Here is a 17,137-nt window from a genome sequence, read left to right on the forward strand (position 1 = left end):
TCACACAGTGTGTCATTTTTATAAAGCTCAAAAATGATAAAAATAATAACAAAAAATTGGGGCAAAAATTATTCCTTAAAACATCAAGGAAATTCAGGAAGTTGCTACCTCTTAGCGGTGAACAGGAGAAAAAGACACTCACAAGGTAGTATATTTTCAATAGTAGTGTTGGTAATGTTCTGTTTCTGAGATTGGACAAAGGGCTTACCTTACCAATGTATACAGGGCATCATAATTCACATATCTGTTACATATGTATTTTCTTTTGTATGTGTCAAAAAAACCCCACTACTTTTTATTAAGCTATATAAACCTAATGTAGCAACTAGATCTCCCTTGTAACTAGAGAGCACTAACTAAAACAATTAAAAGATTTCATATTCTTAATCCATCACCAAGGAGCTATAAAGTTAGCCTTTGCCTATAGTTTTAAGCATCCACTTTTGTCACAAGCTTAAACATACTTCTTTGGGCCAAAGTTGATAAACATTTCAGACTGTCAGCATTCCTCTTAGAGTCAATTTACATTCATATATAAATCTGTCTTCATCATATTGAGGTAGTTATTTAGTCAGAAACCTTCACACTAACAATTAGTTCTTGCATGGGTGGCGGGGGCAGGTGCGGGAAGAGTGGAATCTACAATGAACAAGCAGTTTTGTTTGTTTTTCACAGCTATTGATACCATCAACTCCAATCACTGACAAGAACGAAATCTTTAACTACAACTTTAAGAGTTTCAGATCTAAAAATCTATAAATTGCTTTTCTCCTCACAACAATGCACGAACAAGGCAGTGCCTGTAAGGTGAAAAAAATAGCTTTTCATTCTCTAGAATTGCAGGGTTACATATATAATTAATTAAAGCACCATAAAGTAAAAGAACATAAGCATTATTTTTTCAAACTCAGTGAAACACAGCTTCAAAGAATGTCACCTGGCTAAGAATACAGACAGAGCAAAAGAATGAGAAGACCACAAATGTAAGATGCAATTATACCGAAGAACAGTGATAATGACAGATCAGAAAACTCATGTGCAGAGTTTTACAAGGAGTTTTTGGGAATGGTTGTCTCTATAACCTTTACCTACAATTAGATACTGTAATCACAACCAAACACATTCTCATGTGAAAAACTAGAGGCTATACATATCGACACTGTACATTACATCTCTGTAAGTTACAGAACAGAACCCTTTACAAATCACAGACCAAATGCCAAATATACACAAAGTTTTGAATAAATATTGTTAGAAATTATTCTGAATCATTAAAAAATGTTATGCATGTATATATATATATATATGTTTATGTGCAAAATTTATTTACAAGAATATTTTGAACTTTCAAAATTAAAGTCAAGGAGTACTAATTTTTTAAACCAAACAACAGTTGGTCTTTCAATGGATGCAATTTCTGAAGAATTTTGCTATGACTGGCAGGTATACAAAGGGAAAAAAAGCAAACAACAAATATAACTCCCACAATAAAAAGTCTGCTTAGTACAATATTATAATAAGACCAGAATGAAGTTTAAATTCTCATTAAATCATAAAAACAAACCAAAGCCAAATATCTTATATTTGCATATCCAGTAAAATTTGGTTACTCTAAGAGATTGTCATAAAAAAATATGAACCCACAGGTATCCAACTGCAAATAAAGGCCATCAGATAATGTTTCACAATAATTTCTTATGCCACTAAGAAATTTTGGATAGGGTTTTCAGGTTATCCCTTGCCATGAAAAAACTATAACGTAGCTAAATGGCATACATTTGCAATGAAAAATAATTTTAAAATATTGTTACAAATATATAGAATGATATTAAAACGACATTACAGACTAAATGGGCTTCCACTTGCTAGCCTAGGAAGAAAAATACCAGTTTATCAAATCTTAAGAGGAAAACACAATGAAAAGTTACAAAAATAGACTAAAAAACGTCCCATACTCTGCCGTTCTTCTCATGCCCAATCCTTTGCCCCCCGCCCATCAGAAGACTGAGAAAGTGGAGGTCCCAATGCAAATAAACATGTGGGCATAGGTTCCTCCTCACTAGCTCTTCAAACCAAAAACAAACCGTCTTTGTCTGTCTCCTCCCCTCGCGTTTTTCCCACCTCCCAATACATTCAAAGTTCTTAACTTTAAAGCAACACTAAAGGTTTCTTAGCAGAACAAAACTAAATGTGTCCAAGCATCCATACTTAAAAGGGGACAAATTCTTTCACTCTGAATTGAAGGTAAAGCCTGACTGTATGAATGAGATTTATACGTTGGTGTTGGGGGACAGAAGTCATTCATTTTGACTGCTTCACGTTTCAGGGGAGTGGCAGGGCAGAGGGCCACTCCTGGCTTCTCTTTTCTCCCTTAAACATCTCCAACTGAGGAGATAAAATTTTGCTGACAGACATTGTTGCCAAACAGCAGAGAAGATACTGTTTGCTCTACTGTTCTAACATGCAGGCTGTTTCCTCTGCACCCCTCTACCCCCATCTCTACAGAAAAGGCCTGCTGTGCTAGTGACTAGCTGCATACATTTCGAGTTAGGAGGTACAAAGGCGTATCTTTCAACCTAGATTTTATGAGTATTAAAGCTGATGTTGTGAGCTCCTATTTGTCTGTGTCTATGTCTTTCTCTCTTCTAGTAACAAACCCAGATGCGCTGATAAACAGCTGTTCTCCCTCCCTCAACTCCAGCTGTCAAGTCTTGACAGGCTGAAGGGTATCTTATTGCTTCAGATACACTGGAAACATTAAAACTGTTTTCTAGTTTGGGGTTTTTTGTGCTTGCTTTTCATTCTATGACACATTTTGTCAGTGTATATAGCGAACAAGGAGTGGCAGTGGTAATTCATCTTTCCCCCATTAAAATCGCTCTCCACTCCAATCAACACTATGTTCACATACACACCAGAGATACAAACACACTATCTTCTATTCTCTGCACTACTTATGTCCACTCTTCATAACAAAAAGAAACAGAAAATCTGTAGCAACAGTTAAGAAACAGCACCAACTGAAGAAATACCAGATCAATGTTTCTATATTGCTGAAAATGTGAAGAAAAAGAAAAGACTCACCACCACCACCACCAACAAAATAACAGATGTGGGGATAAGAAGATGAAGAAAATTTTAAAAGGCCAAGTTTTTTCTTTTAAGCTGTTTTTATAATAAAGGTTGATGAATGGCTCTTACTTGTTAACACCTGTTAATACCTGCTTCACATATCTGTTTCGTTTTTCTAAGATTTCTTCACTTCTTTAACCACACTAAAACAGTTAAAGATGATATAAAAGAGATCATTTGCCTACTACTCCTTATTAAAGGATATAGCTAACCAAAAAGGGCCACAACTTATTCACACCATTGAAGTTCTCTGCTCATGATTTCTAAAGTAGAATCTCCAGTACTTGGATCTTTAAGAATTGGCAAACCCACTTATATATCTGAGCAAAAACCATATAAATTCCATATTTTCTCAGACTATGAAATCCGACAGTTACAGGAAACTGTGACTACATAATCCTGAACCTTCTTACCACCAACAATATCATCAGCTCTAGCAAAACAACACTGTTTTTGCCTAATATTTACATATATATGACTTTATAAAACTTCTTAATTTATTAAATAAATTCTAATCATTTAAATGTAGTTGTACATTAAAAAGGGGCTAGAGTACTTTTCAAAACAGGAAAAAATTCAACTTTAATCAAGAGAGAAAAATCAGCTTAAAAAACTCGAAATCATGACCTGATCTTCAAATTCTGTCTCAGCAGAAGTTGGACTTCTGAACACACAGCAACTTCCTAGACTTTGTACTTAAGTTTCCCTAAAGTATAATAGAAGGCCAAAAAGAAAACATTATCTAGTGAACATGGAATGCTACAGTTGACTATATAATTAATTCAAAGAAGTATAAGTACTGTCTCTTTAAAACACAGTTCTTTGGCTACCCTTGAGTATTTTGGATTAAAGATCTGGCATGAAGATTACTTACATTCTTTCCAAACCTCAATCATTTTTCACTTGAAAAAGACTTTCAGCTGACTATATGCAAAAAAAAGTTTTTTTGTTTTTTTTTGTTTTTTTGCAAAATAACTTAAGGTTTTTTGAATTCCAAAATTTTTCTTTTTCAGGCTGTTTCTGGATCTTGTCTTTGTCATTATTACAAATCCTAAAAATCAGAAAATAATAGAGAATTTTACTTAATATACACTGTTTAACTAGCCTAAATACTGCCACAGATCAGGACTATCAGAAAAGTAGAGAATTCAGTATCATTTATTCTTTATAAAAAAAACAAAAACAGAATTTTTCATGCTGAAAGTAAAGGTTGTAATTCTTTTTTTAAAGTACTTCAGAGCTGCTAGGGACCTCAGACAGAAACCAGGTCAAAAGTTCTTGATCAAGAATCAGTGTACCTACATGAACAGACTAGAGGAGGTCCATGAGCCTCCTCAAACTGTATGTACAATTTAAAGTAAATGATGTACTCATAAACATTTTTCTTGGGCAGCTATCCATAGCTTTCATCAAATGTTCCAAGTATTCAATGTGTCACCCTACCACCCCCAAGAAAGGTTCATGAGCCACTTCCCAAGGTCACATCAACAGTAAATGTTGGAGCCAGGTCTCTCACACAATTCCTCTTCTTTCTAATCACTCATCTTGTTCACATCCTCCACAGAACAATCACAACATAAGAGCTTCCAACTATGCCTGTTCACTTTCATCCTACACATTGCCAAAATGCTTCCTGATATTCATTTAAACAATTCAAATACATAAATTATTTTCTTCTTTCTCCTGTATTCATGTCAGCAAGTCATCTTATGGTATATGTTATTTCTTTTAGTAAATAAGTTTCAGGCAATATCATACTGACAGAGATCTTTTTATTCTTTTACTTCCCTGAGAGCTCAGTTGGTAAACAATCCTCCTGCAATGCAGGAGACCCCACTTAGTCGGGAAGATCCCCTGGAAAAGGGACAGGCTACCCACTCCAGTATTCTTGGGCTTCCCTTGTGGCCCAGCTGGTCAAGAATCCACCTGCAATGCGGAGACCTGGGTTCGATCCCTGGATTGGGAAGATCTCCTGGAGAAGGTAAAGGTTACCCATTCCAGTATTCTGGCCTGGAGAATTCCATGGACTGTGTAGTCCATGGGGTCGCAAAGAGTCGAACACGGCTGAGCAACTTACACTTTTCAGGGAGAAAACACAATTGAATACAATTAAGGAAGGGAAAAATAATTATAAAAATATTCTTGCTTTCGTGCTACATACTACTTACATCATGTATCAAAGTGTCATGGAGAGAAACTATTGCGTTAAGCCTAGTGTAGTACCTAAGACATTCAGAGAAAAGACCGAAACCACTAGGAGAAAAGAGGAAGGATACAGCAAAGAACTTTGAGGAGAAGAACATGAGCAGTAACAAGGAACAACATCAGTAAAATATGAGCAGAAACATTTCAGTCATCAGGAGGTAAGATATCTTTTAACCTCTAAGAGAAATTTGGGGGGACTTCCCTGGTGGTCCAGTGGTTAAGATTCAGCACTCTCATTGTCAGGGCCCCGGATTCAATCCCTGCTGGAAGAATAAGATCCCACAAGCCACGCAGCTCAGCCAAAGAAAAAAAAGAGAAAGTTGGGAGAGAAAGGCAAGATAAAGACTGATAATGATGAATAAAACTAACCACATGTGAATACTTATCCATTAATGTCTCTTACATAACTATGTTAGTGTTGTTTACCATAAAAGTAAAATATATTTTCATGTATTAATATTTAATCTTCATGATCAATACACAGTTTTGGGGGGGATAAAAATGTTCTAAAATTATGGCGATTATAGCACAACTGTGAACTGAGTAAATATCACTGAGCTGAGTACACTTTGAACGGATGAGTTGCATGGCATGTGAATTATATCTCAATAAAACTATTATATTTTCAAGTAAAAAAAAAAATCAAAAGTGACAATAGGTAAAAAGAAAATAAGACCAAGTGGGATGTATTCCAAGAATGCAACGCTCATTCAGTAGTCAATAGTCAATCAACATAATTCACCATCTTAACAATCTAAAGAAGAAAAAACATGATCCATATCAATTTATGCATTTGAAAATATCCTGAATCTATTCTTGATTTAACAACAGAAAACTAGGAATAAAACAGAAGTTCCGTAGCATGGTTAAGAGCATCTGTAAAAATAACCTACAGTTAACATCACACTCCTCATCATGGATCACAGCCTTGTCTTGGAGAAGGGGCTTTATAACTCAATGAAGCTATAAGCCATGTTGTGCAGGGCTACCCAAAATGGACAGGTCATAGAGGAGAGTTCTGACAAAACATGGTCCATAGGAGAAGGATATGGCAAAGCACTCCAGTATTCTTGCTCTAAGAACCCTATGAGCAGTATGAAAAGGCAAAAAGATATGACACCAGAAGATGAGCCCCCAGGTTGGAAAGTGTCCAATATGATACTAAGGAAGAGCAGAGGGCAATTACTAACAGCTCCAGAAAGAATGAAGCTGCTGAGCCAAAGTGGAAATGACGCTCAGCTGTGGATGTGTCTGGTGGTGAAAGTAAAGTCCAGTGATGTAAAGAACTATATTGCATAGGAACCTGGAATGTTAGGTCCATGAATCAAAATAAATAAGACATGGTCAAGCAGGAGATAGCAAGAGTAAACATCTACATCTTGGGAATCAGTGAATTATAATGAACAGGAATGGGCAAATTTAATTCAGATGACCATTATATCTACTGCCAAGAATCCCTTAGAAGAAATTGAGTAGCCCTCACAGTTAACGAAACAGTCTGAAATGCAGTACTTGGGTACAATCTCAAAAATGACAAAATGATCTCAGTTCATTTCCAAGGTAAACCATTCAACATCACAATAATCCAAGTCTATGTCCTAATTTCTGATGCCTAAGAAACTGAAGTTGATCAGTTCTATGACAACCCACAAGACTTTCTAGAACTAACACCAAAAAAAGACCTACTTTTCATCACAGGGGACTGAAATGCAAAAGTAGGAAGTCAAGAGATACCTAGAGTAACAGACAACTTTGGCCTTGGAGTACAAAATAAAGCAGGGCACAGGCTAACAGAGTTTTGTCAAGAAAACACATTGGTCCAAGGAAACACCCTTTTCCAACAACACAAGAGGTGACTCTACAGATGGGTGGACATCACCAAATGGTCGATACCGAAATCAGATTGATTATATTCTTTGCAGCTGAAGATGGAGAGGCTCCATATAGTCAGCGAAAACAAGACCTGGAGCTGACTGTGGCTCAGATCATCAGCTCCTTATAGCAAAATTCAGGCTTAAATTGAAAAAAGTAGGGAAAACCACTAGGCAATTCAGGTATGACCTAAACCAAATTCCTTATGATTATACAGTGGAGGTAATGAATAGATTTAAGGGATGAGATCTGGTAGACAGAGTGTCTGAAGAACTGTGGGTAGAGGTTCCCAACACTGTACAGGATGCAGTGACCAAAACCATCTCAAAAAAAAGGAAATGCAAGAAGGTAAAGTGGTTGTCTGAGGAGGCTTTACAAATAGCTGAGGGAAGAAGAGAAGTGAAAGACAAGGGAGAAAGGGAAAGATATATCCAACTGAATGCAGAGTTCCAGAGAATAGCCAGGAGAGATAAGAAGGCGTTCTTCAATGAACAATGCAAAGATGTAGAGGAAAACAACAGAATGGGAAAGACTAGGGATCTTTTCAAGAAAACTGGAGAGAACACGGGAACATTTCATGCAAGAACAGGCATGATAAAGGACAGAAACAGTAAGGACCTAACAGAGGCAGAAGAGTTTAAGAAGAGGTGGCAAAAATACACAGAAGGACTATACAAAAAAGGTCTTAATGATCGGGATAACCAGAATGGTGTGGTCACTCACCTAGAGCCAGACATCCTGGAGAGTGAAGTCAAGTACTTTGGAAGCATTACTATGAACAAAGCTACTGGAGCTGATGGAATTCCAACTGAGCTATTTAAAATCCTAAAAGATGATGCTGTTAAAAGTGCTTCACTCAATATGTCAGCAAATTTGGAAAACTCAGCAGTGGCCACAGATCGGAAAAGGTCAGTTTTCATTCCAATTTCAAAGAAGGGCAATGCCAAAGAATGTTCAAAGCACCACAGAATTGCACTCATTTCACATGCTACTAAAGTTATTCTCAAAATCCTTCAAGCTAGGCTTTAGCAGTATCTGAACTGAGAACTTCCAGATGTACAAGCTGGATTTAGAAAAGGCAGAGGAACCATAGATCAAATTGCCAACATTCGCTGGATCACAGAAATCAAGGGAATTCCAGAAAAACATCCACTTATGCTTCACTGACTGTAAGAAAACCTTGACTGTGTGGATCACAACAAACTGGAAAATTTTTGAAGAGATGAGAATAACAAATCACCCTATGTGTCTCCTGAGAAACCTGTATGCAAGTCAAGAAGAATCAGAACCAGACACAGAACAACTGACTGGTTTGAAATTGGGAAAGGGGTATGAAAAGGCTGTATATTGTCACCCTGCTCATTTAACTTCTATGCAGAGTACATCATGCAAAATGCCAGGCTGGATGAATCACCAGCTGGATGGAATCAAGATTGCCAGGAGAAATATCAACAACCTCATATATGCAGATGATACCACTCTAATGGCAGAAAGTGAAGAGGAACTAAAGAGCCTCTTGAGGGTGAAGCAGGAGAGAGAGAGTTGGCCTGAAACTCAACATTAAAACACTAACATCATGGAATCTGGTCCCATCACTTCATGGCAAACAGTTGGGGAAAAGTTGAATCAGTGACAGATTTTATTTTCTTGGGCTCCAAAAATCACTGCAGATGGTGACTGCAGCCATGAGATTAAAAGACACTTGTTTCTTATAAGGAAAACTATGACAAACCTATACAGTATATTAAAAAGCAAAGACATCACTTTGCTGACAAAGGTCTGTATAGTCAAAACAATGGTCTTTACATAGTCATGTACGGATGTAAGAGTTGGACAATAAAGAAGGCTGAGTGCCCAAGAACTGATGGTTTCCAACTGTGGTGCTAGAGAAGACTTTTGAGACTTCCTTGGACTGCAAGGAGATGAAACCGTCAATCCTAAAGGAAATCAACCCTAAATACTCATTGGAAGGATTGATGCTGACTGAAAATCCAATACTTGGGGCACCAGATGGGAAGAGCCAACTTGTTGGAAAAGACCCTGATGCTAGGAAAGACTGAAGGCAAAAGGAAAAGAGGATGGCAGAGGATGAGATTGTTAGCATAATCACCTCAATGGACATGTGCTATGCCTGTACTCAGTCTCTTCAGTTATGTCTGACTTTTTGCGACCCTATGGACTGTTGCCTGCCAGGCTCCTCTGTCCATGAGATTCTCCAGGAAAGAATACTGGAGTGGGTTGTCATACCCTCCTCCAGGGAATCTTGCCAACTCAGGGATTGAACCCACAACTCCAGCATGTCCTGCGTTGCAGGCAGATGAATTTGAGCAAACTTAGGGAGAAAGTGAAGGACAGGGAAGCCTAGCATGCTGCACTCCATGGGGTTGCAGAGTCAGACATGAGACAGCAACTGAACAAACAACAACAACATCATCCTTTGATGTGAAAGACCAAATGTTTTGGCGATTGATAATAAGGTAAGGTTGTCTGCTCCCATGACTCCTCTCAAAAAAAAACGTTAAAATCCTCACCAGGACACTAAGCCAAGAAAAATAAATGTCGCAGAAAAGCTTCTAGAGCTAATAAGTTTACCAGGCTTATAGGGTAGAAAGCAAACAAAAATTAATCATATTTCTATATAGTATAGCAGTGAATATTTAGGAACTGAGATGTTAAAAATATATAATCTATAATAGTTCAAGTCCATGAGGTTGCAAACAGTAGGACACGACTGAGCAAATGAAGTGAACTGATAATGGCTCAAAAATGTTAAATACTTGACATAAATCTAAGAAAACATGACATAAATCTAAGAAAAGATAGTGGAGGTGATGAAATTCCAGCTAAACTATTTCAAGTCCTAAAAGATGATGTTGTTAAAGTGCTTCACTCAATATGCCAGCAAATTTGGGAAACTCAGCAGTGGCCACAGGACTGGAAGAGGTCAGTTTTCATTACAATTCCAAAGAAAGGCAATGGCAAAGCATATTCAAACTACCACACAATTGCACTCATCTCACACGCTAGTAAAGTAATGCTCAAAATTCTCCAAGCCAGGCTTCAACAGTATGTGAACTGAGAACTTCCAAATGTTCAAGCTGGATTTAGAAAAGGCAGAGGAACCAGGGATCAAATTGTCAACATCTGTTAGATCATCGAAAAAGCAAGCGAGTTCCAGGAAAACATCTACTTCTGCTTTATTGACTACGCCAAAGCCTTTGACTGTGTGATCACAACAAACTGTTGAAAATTCTTAAAGAGATGGGAATACCAGACCACCTGACCTGCCTCCTGAGAAATCTGTATGCAGGTCAAGAAGCAGCAGTTAGAACTGGAAAAGGAACAACCAATACTTTGACCACCTGATGTGAAGAACTGACTCATTAGAAAAGACCCTGATTCTGGGAAAGATTGAAGGCAGGAGGAAAAGGGAACAACAGAGGATGAGATGGTTGGATGGCATCAGCAACTTGTTGAACATGAGTTTGAGTAGCTCTGGGAGTTGGTGATGGACAGGAAAGCCTGGCATGCTGCAGTCCATGGGGTCACAAAGGGTCGGACATGACTGACTGAACTGAAGAAAACATAAGCAGAATGTGTATGCTGAAAGCTACAAAACTCTGATAAAAGAAGTTCATAAGACCAAAATTATAAACAAAGAAATATACTGTATTTCAGGAATGGAAAATTCAACATAGTAAAGATGTTAATTCTCCCCAAGTTAATTAACAAAGATTATCTGTAAATATAGATAAGCTGATTCTAAAATTGAAGTGGAAAGGCAAAGGAAGCAGAATAGCCAAAACGATTTTGAAAATTTAATTAGTTGTCATTGTCTGCATTAGAATGTGAGCTTTATGGATGTTGCCACCTCATTAGACTGTGAGTTACGTGTTGACCACTGTACCCTAGTGCTGTGCTTGCACACATAAATCAGTCTGCTAATTGAAGGCTGCAAAGAAAAAAATAACTGCTATCCTTAGATTAGCTGTCTTATCCATTCATGGTTGCTACAACAACAACAACAACAAAAACAAAGATTTGGTGGTTTATAAACAAAAGACACTTCCTCCCTCCAGCTATGGAGGCTGGGGAAATTTAAGATCAAGGCACTAGCAGATACATTGTCTGAAGAGAGTCAGCTTCCTGGTTCATAGACGGTAGTCTTTTCACTGTTTCCTCACAAGGCAGAAGGCACAAGAAAGCTCTCCGGGCCTCTTTTATAAGGGCACTAATCCCATTCACGAGGGCTCCACACTCATGATCTAAGCACGCGCCAAAGGCTGCACCTGCAAACAGTATCACAATGGGGATTAGGTTTCAACATACGAATTTTAGAGGGGACATTCAGTCTATGACACTAATCTAATGAAGGAATGCAGTCTGGGGAGCTATTATTTCTACGAAACTTTCTCCCCATGAGCCATTTCTTCTATAAATCACTCTCTCCTTATTTCACTTTCTATCTTATATAATAATGTGAATGCTACTTTTAAACTCTAAATGCATTGAGAAGTAGACTTGTGCTATTTCCACAATAACCTGCACGTAAGGTATTTAAACACTCGGAAATTTTCATTTTTAAAACTAACACAATAAAAATTGACTGTCTTTCTTTTGGCATACAGTTCTACAAGTTTTACCACATGTAAAGATTCGTTTGCCAGGTGGCTTAGTGGTAAAGAATCCACCTGCAAGAGATGCAGGTTTGATTCCTGGCTGGGGAAGATCCCCTGAAGAAAACAGCAACCAGTGGGTTGTCTGGAAAATCCCATGGACAGAGGATTCTGGTGGGCTACAGTTCATGAGGTCACAAAGAGTCAGTCAAAACTGCTCAGTGGTGACTGAACACACACACACATAGATTTGTGTAACTACTACCACAGTAGAGGTAATAAACATTTGCATCATCCCCTCAAAACTCAATCATGTTACCTCTTTGTAGTTACCCCTCCCAATCCCTGTAAAGTACTGAAATGAGCACAAAGATGGATTTATAAGCCAGATTTAGTGCTAGAGGATTAATATTGCTTCCCTCATCTCGTGCTCCCTGGTACTAGCAACATCATAAGCATTTCAATTTATGTTTGCAATGTGATCATCACTGGCTTTACCAGAAAGGCTTTATTCTAGCTCCTTCTTTTCCTGCTATACAGTCTGTACTCAAATATGTTTGCTGAATTAACAAGGGAGGATTCAGACAAACAGAAATTAAAGGAGGAGAATAACATATTAACTCATTCTGGCTAGAATAAACTTCAAAGTACAAGTAGAAAAGAATAGAGAATTTCATTTCTTGCCCCAAATCCTCAACCCTCTCTAATATCTTTGGAAAAGTTTTAATTTTTTTAACTGAGCATTAAAGACTTCACAATTTGGACTCAAATTATTTTTCCAACATTATTTCCTACTACCCTTCTTACAACTAGGAGAAATATATGTGACTTTAGAATACCTGCAACCTACTCCCACTTCTTTGACAGTATCTTTGTCCCAACCCTGACTGAAACAGTAGCCCAAAATGGCCATATTTGTGTTTCATGGTCTTCCCCTCAGTCAGCACTGATTAAGTTGGATTGCTGATAAAACATGGATAAATTCATATGCAGGCTGAGACAATCAGATTTCCAGGATTTTTAAATAGAAGATTTAGAGATTGAGTCAAATGACAATAAATGCTTGAACTGATAAATCAGGTACAGTTGAAACAGTTTCTGCAGGTAAAAACCAAGCACTGAACATCCAAGAGGCAGAGAAGAGATGAGAAAAGCCAAGCATCCCCTGGAAAACAGAGAAACCACTATTTCAGGTACTCTATAGCCAGGACAGGGGCTAGGCCGGGCCGGGGGCCAGGGGCGGCGACCGACAGGGGCTAGGCCAGGCCGGGGGCCAGGGGCGGTGACCTACAGGGCCTAGGCCGGGCCGGGACCCGGGGGGCCGGGAGCAGCGGCCTACAGGGGCTAGGGCGGGCCGGGGCCGGGGCCCGGGGGCCAGGGGTGGCGGCCGACAGGGAAAACTAGCTAATCTGATCACGCGGACCACAGCCTTGTCTATCTTAATGAAACTAAGCCATGCCGTGTGGGGCCACCCAAGACGGATGGGTCATGGTGGAGAGGTCTGACAGATTGTGGTCCACTGGAGAAGGGCATGGCAAACCACTTCAGTATTCTTGCCTTGAGAACCCCATGAACAGTATGAAAAGGCAAAAATATAGGACACTGAAAGATGAACTCCCCAGGTCAGAGGGTGCCCAGTATACTAATGGAGATCATTGGAGAAATAACTCCAGAAAGAATGATGGGATGGAGCCAAAGCAAAAATGATACCCAACTGTGGATGTGACTGGTGACAGACGCAAAGTCCGATGCTGTAAAGAGCAATATTGCATAGGAACCTGGAATGTTAGGTCCATGAATCAAGGCAAATTGGAAGTGGTCAAACAGGAGATGGCAAGAGTGAACATCGACATTCTAGGAATCAGTGAACTAAGATGGACTGGAATGGGTGAATTTAACTCAGATGACCATTATATCTACTACTGTGGGCAAGAATCCCTTAGAAGAAATGGAGTAGCCATCATAGTCAACAAAAGAGTCTGAAAGGCAGTACTTGGATGCAATCTCAAAAACGATAGAATGATCTCTGTTCGTTTCCAAGGCAAACCATTCAATATCACGGTAATCCAAGTCTATGCCCCAACCAGTAATGCCGAAGAAGCTGAAGTTGAACGATTCTATGAAGACCTACAAGACCTTTTAGAACTAACACCCAAAAAAGATGTCCTTTTCATTATAGGGGACTGGAATGCAAAAGTAGGAAGTCAAGAAACACCTGGCATAACAGGCAAGTTTGGCCTTGGAGTACAGAATGAAGCAGGGCAAAGGCTAATAGAGTTTTGCCACGAGAATGCACTGGTAATAGCAAACACCCTATTCCAACAACACAAGAGAAGACTCTACACATGGACATCACCAGATGGTCAACACCGAAATCAGACTGATTATATTCTTTGCAGCCAAAGATGGAGAAGCTCTATACAGTCAGCAAAAACAAGACCGGGAGCAGACTGTGGCTCGGATCATGAACTGCTTATTGCCAAATTCAGACTTAAATTGAAGAAAGTAGGGAAAACCACTAGACCATTCAGGTATGACCTAGATCAAATCCCTTATGAGTATACCGTGGAAGTGACAAATAGATTTAAGGGTCTAGACGTGATAAACAGAGTGCCTGATGAACTATGGACAGAGGTTCGTGACACTGTACAGGAGACAGGGATCAAGAATATCCCCATGGAAAAGAAATGCAAAAAAGCAAAATGGCTGTCTGAGGAAGCCTTACAGATAGCTTGGAAGAGAAGAGAAGCGAAAAGCAAAGGAGAAAAGGAAAGATATTCCCATCTGAATGCAGAGTTCCAGAGAATAGCAAGGAGAGATAAGAAAGCCTTCCTCAGTGATCAGTGCAAAGAAATAGAGGAAAACAACAGATTGGGAAAGACTAGAGATCTCTTCAAGAAAATCAGAGATACCAAAGGAACATTTCATGCAAAGATGGGCTCGATAAAGGACAGAAATGGTATGGACCTAACAGAAGCAGAAGATATTAACAAGAGGTGGCAAGAATACACAGAAGAACTGTATAAAAAAGATCTTCACGACCCAGATAATCACAATGGTGTGATCACTCACCTAGAGCCAGACATCCTGGAATGTGAAGTCAAGTGGGCCTTAGAAAGCATCACTACAAACAAAGCTAGTGGAGGTGATGGAATTCCAGTTGAGCTATTTCAAATCCTCAAAGGTGATGCTGTGAAAGTGCTGCACTCGATATGCCAGCAAATTTGGAAAACTCAGCAGTGGCCACAGGACTGGAAGAGGTCAGTCTTCGTTCCAATCCCAAAGAAAGGCAATGCCAAAGAATGCTCAAACTACCGCACAATTGTACTCATCTCACATGCTAGTAAAGTAATGCTCAAAATTCTCCAAGCCAGGCTTCAGCAATACGTGAACCGTGAACTTCCAGATGTTCAAGCTGGTTTTAGAAAAGGCAGAGGAACCAGAGATCAAATTGCCAATATCTGCTGGATCATCGAAAAAGCAAGAGAGTTCCAGAAAAACATCTATTTCTGCTTTATTGACTATGCCAAAGCCTTTGACTGCGTTAAATCAAAGGAGATCAAAGTCCTCCTTTGATCTCCTTTACGATGGATTGATTGGATCTCCTTGCAGTCCAAGGGACTCTCAAGAGTCTTCTCCAACACCACAGTTCAAAAGCATCAATTCTGCGGTGCTCAGCTTTCTTCACCGTCCAACTGTCACATTCATACATGACCACTGGAAAAACCATAGCCTTGACTAGACGGACTTTTGTTGGCAAAGTAATGTCTCTGCTTTTAAATATGCTATCTAGGTTGGCCATAACCTTCCTTCCAAGGAGTAAGCGTCTTTTAATTTCATGGCTGCAATCACCATCAGCAGTGATTTTGGAGCCCCCAAAAATAAAGTCTGACACTGTTTCCACTGTTTCCCCATCTATTTCCCATGAAGTGATGGGACCAGATGCCATGATGTTAGTTTTCTGAACGTTGAGCTTTAAGCCAACTTTTTCACTCTCCTCTTTCACTTTCATCAAGAGGCTCTATAGTTCTTCTTCACTTTCTGCCATAAGGGTGGTGTCAACATGGGCCCAACTGATTTCTCTCTTACAGAAACATCTTCCAGAGAAAGGAATCAGACATACTTTGAGAAATGATACTATTACTCCCAGAGTGATGATTCCAAAGGTTCCAATCATTTAACTATTAAGCTCTGGTACTTTTAAAAAAGTTTTTAATCCAATAAATCTTTGTGTTCATGTATACAGGGCTCTGTGTCTCTTTACCAAGACAGAAAAGCAAAAAAGACATGCTTCATATCTACAGGGAGTTTTCATTTTAGTAGAAGATAAACATACACCTACAAGTAATGATTAAAGTCTCAATACTTTGTCTTTACCTCATTCAATCCTCAAAAACAGGTGATGGGTACACGTCCACCATCCACTCTTATGAAGCAATATACAGAATTTGTGCATTGGATATAAAGACTTGATTTTACTACTTTATTCTCACAGGATTTCCTCTGAAATTGCTTCCCTTCTGTTCCACAACAATTACAAACTACTAGGTATAAAAAAATTAGATACAAATACTTTACAATAATTTTATTTTTAAAATTTATTTTTAATTACTTTTTATTTGGCTGGACCAGGTCTTAGTTGTGGCAAGCGGAATCTAGTTCCCTGACCAGGGATCGAATCTGGGCTCACTGCATTGGGAGCATGGAGTCTTAGCCACTGGACCACCAGGGACATCCCTGTCATAACTTTAAATGGAGTATAACCTATAAAATATCAGATCACTAGGTTATATACCTGTATATAGTATAATATATATTATTATATATTATATTATACCTCTATTTAGTATAATATTGTAAATCAACTGTAATTGAATTTAGAGGGGAAAAAACTGGCCTAACAACCATTTTGGCTCTTTGCCCCTCCTCATCAAATTCCTTATATAACATGGTAGACATAATTTTTCACATGACTCTCCAATTTCATATCATCCCACTTCCCTCAAAACAAAAATCAAAGTTTACCTTCATCAAAGCTTCACAAAATGGCTACTGTGTAGGCACGTGTGTATGTTAGTTGCTTAGTTGTGTCCCAACTCTTTGCAACCCCAGGTTGCCAGGCTCCTCTGTCCATGGGATTCTCCAGGCAACAATATTAGAGTGGATTGCCATTTCTTCCTCCAGGGCATGTTCTGGACCCAGGGATCAAACTTGGGCCTCCCGCATTCCAGGCAGATTCTTTACCATCTGACCCACCAGGGAAGCCCAAGGTAAGCATATATCACTGAATTTGTTAGTTAACTCTTCTGATA

General features: G+C 38.9%; 1 protein-coding gene across 10 annotated transcripts in view; it reads right to left on the minus strand.

The window, feature by feature from the left end:
- Nucleotides 1-17,137, minus strand: part of TBC1D12 (TBC1 domain family member 12) — an 86,820-nt gene that overhangs the window by 52,838 nt on the left and 16,845 nt on the right. The gene's annotated exons all lie outside the window — the stretch shown is intronic.

The sequence above is a fragment of the Giraffa tippelskirchi genome, chromosome 2 (assembly GCF_054371585.1).
Source record: "Giraffa tippelskirchi isolate mGirTip1 chromosome 2, T2T-mGirTip1v1.2.pri, whole genome shotgun sequence".
In the NCBI taxonomy this organism is placed as follows: Eukaryota; Metazoa; Chordata; class Mammalia; order Artiodactyla; family Giraffidae; genus Giraffa; species Giraffa tippelskirchi.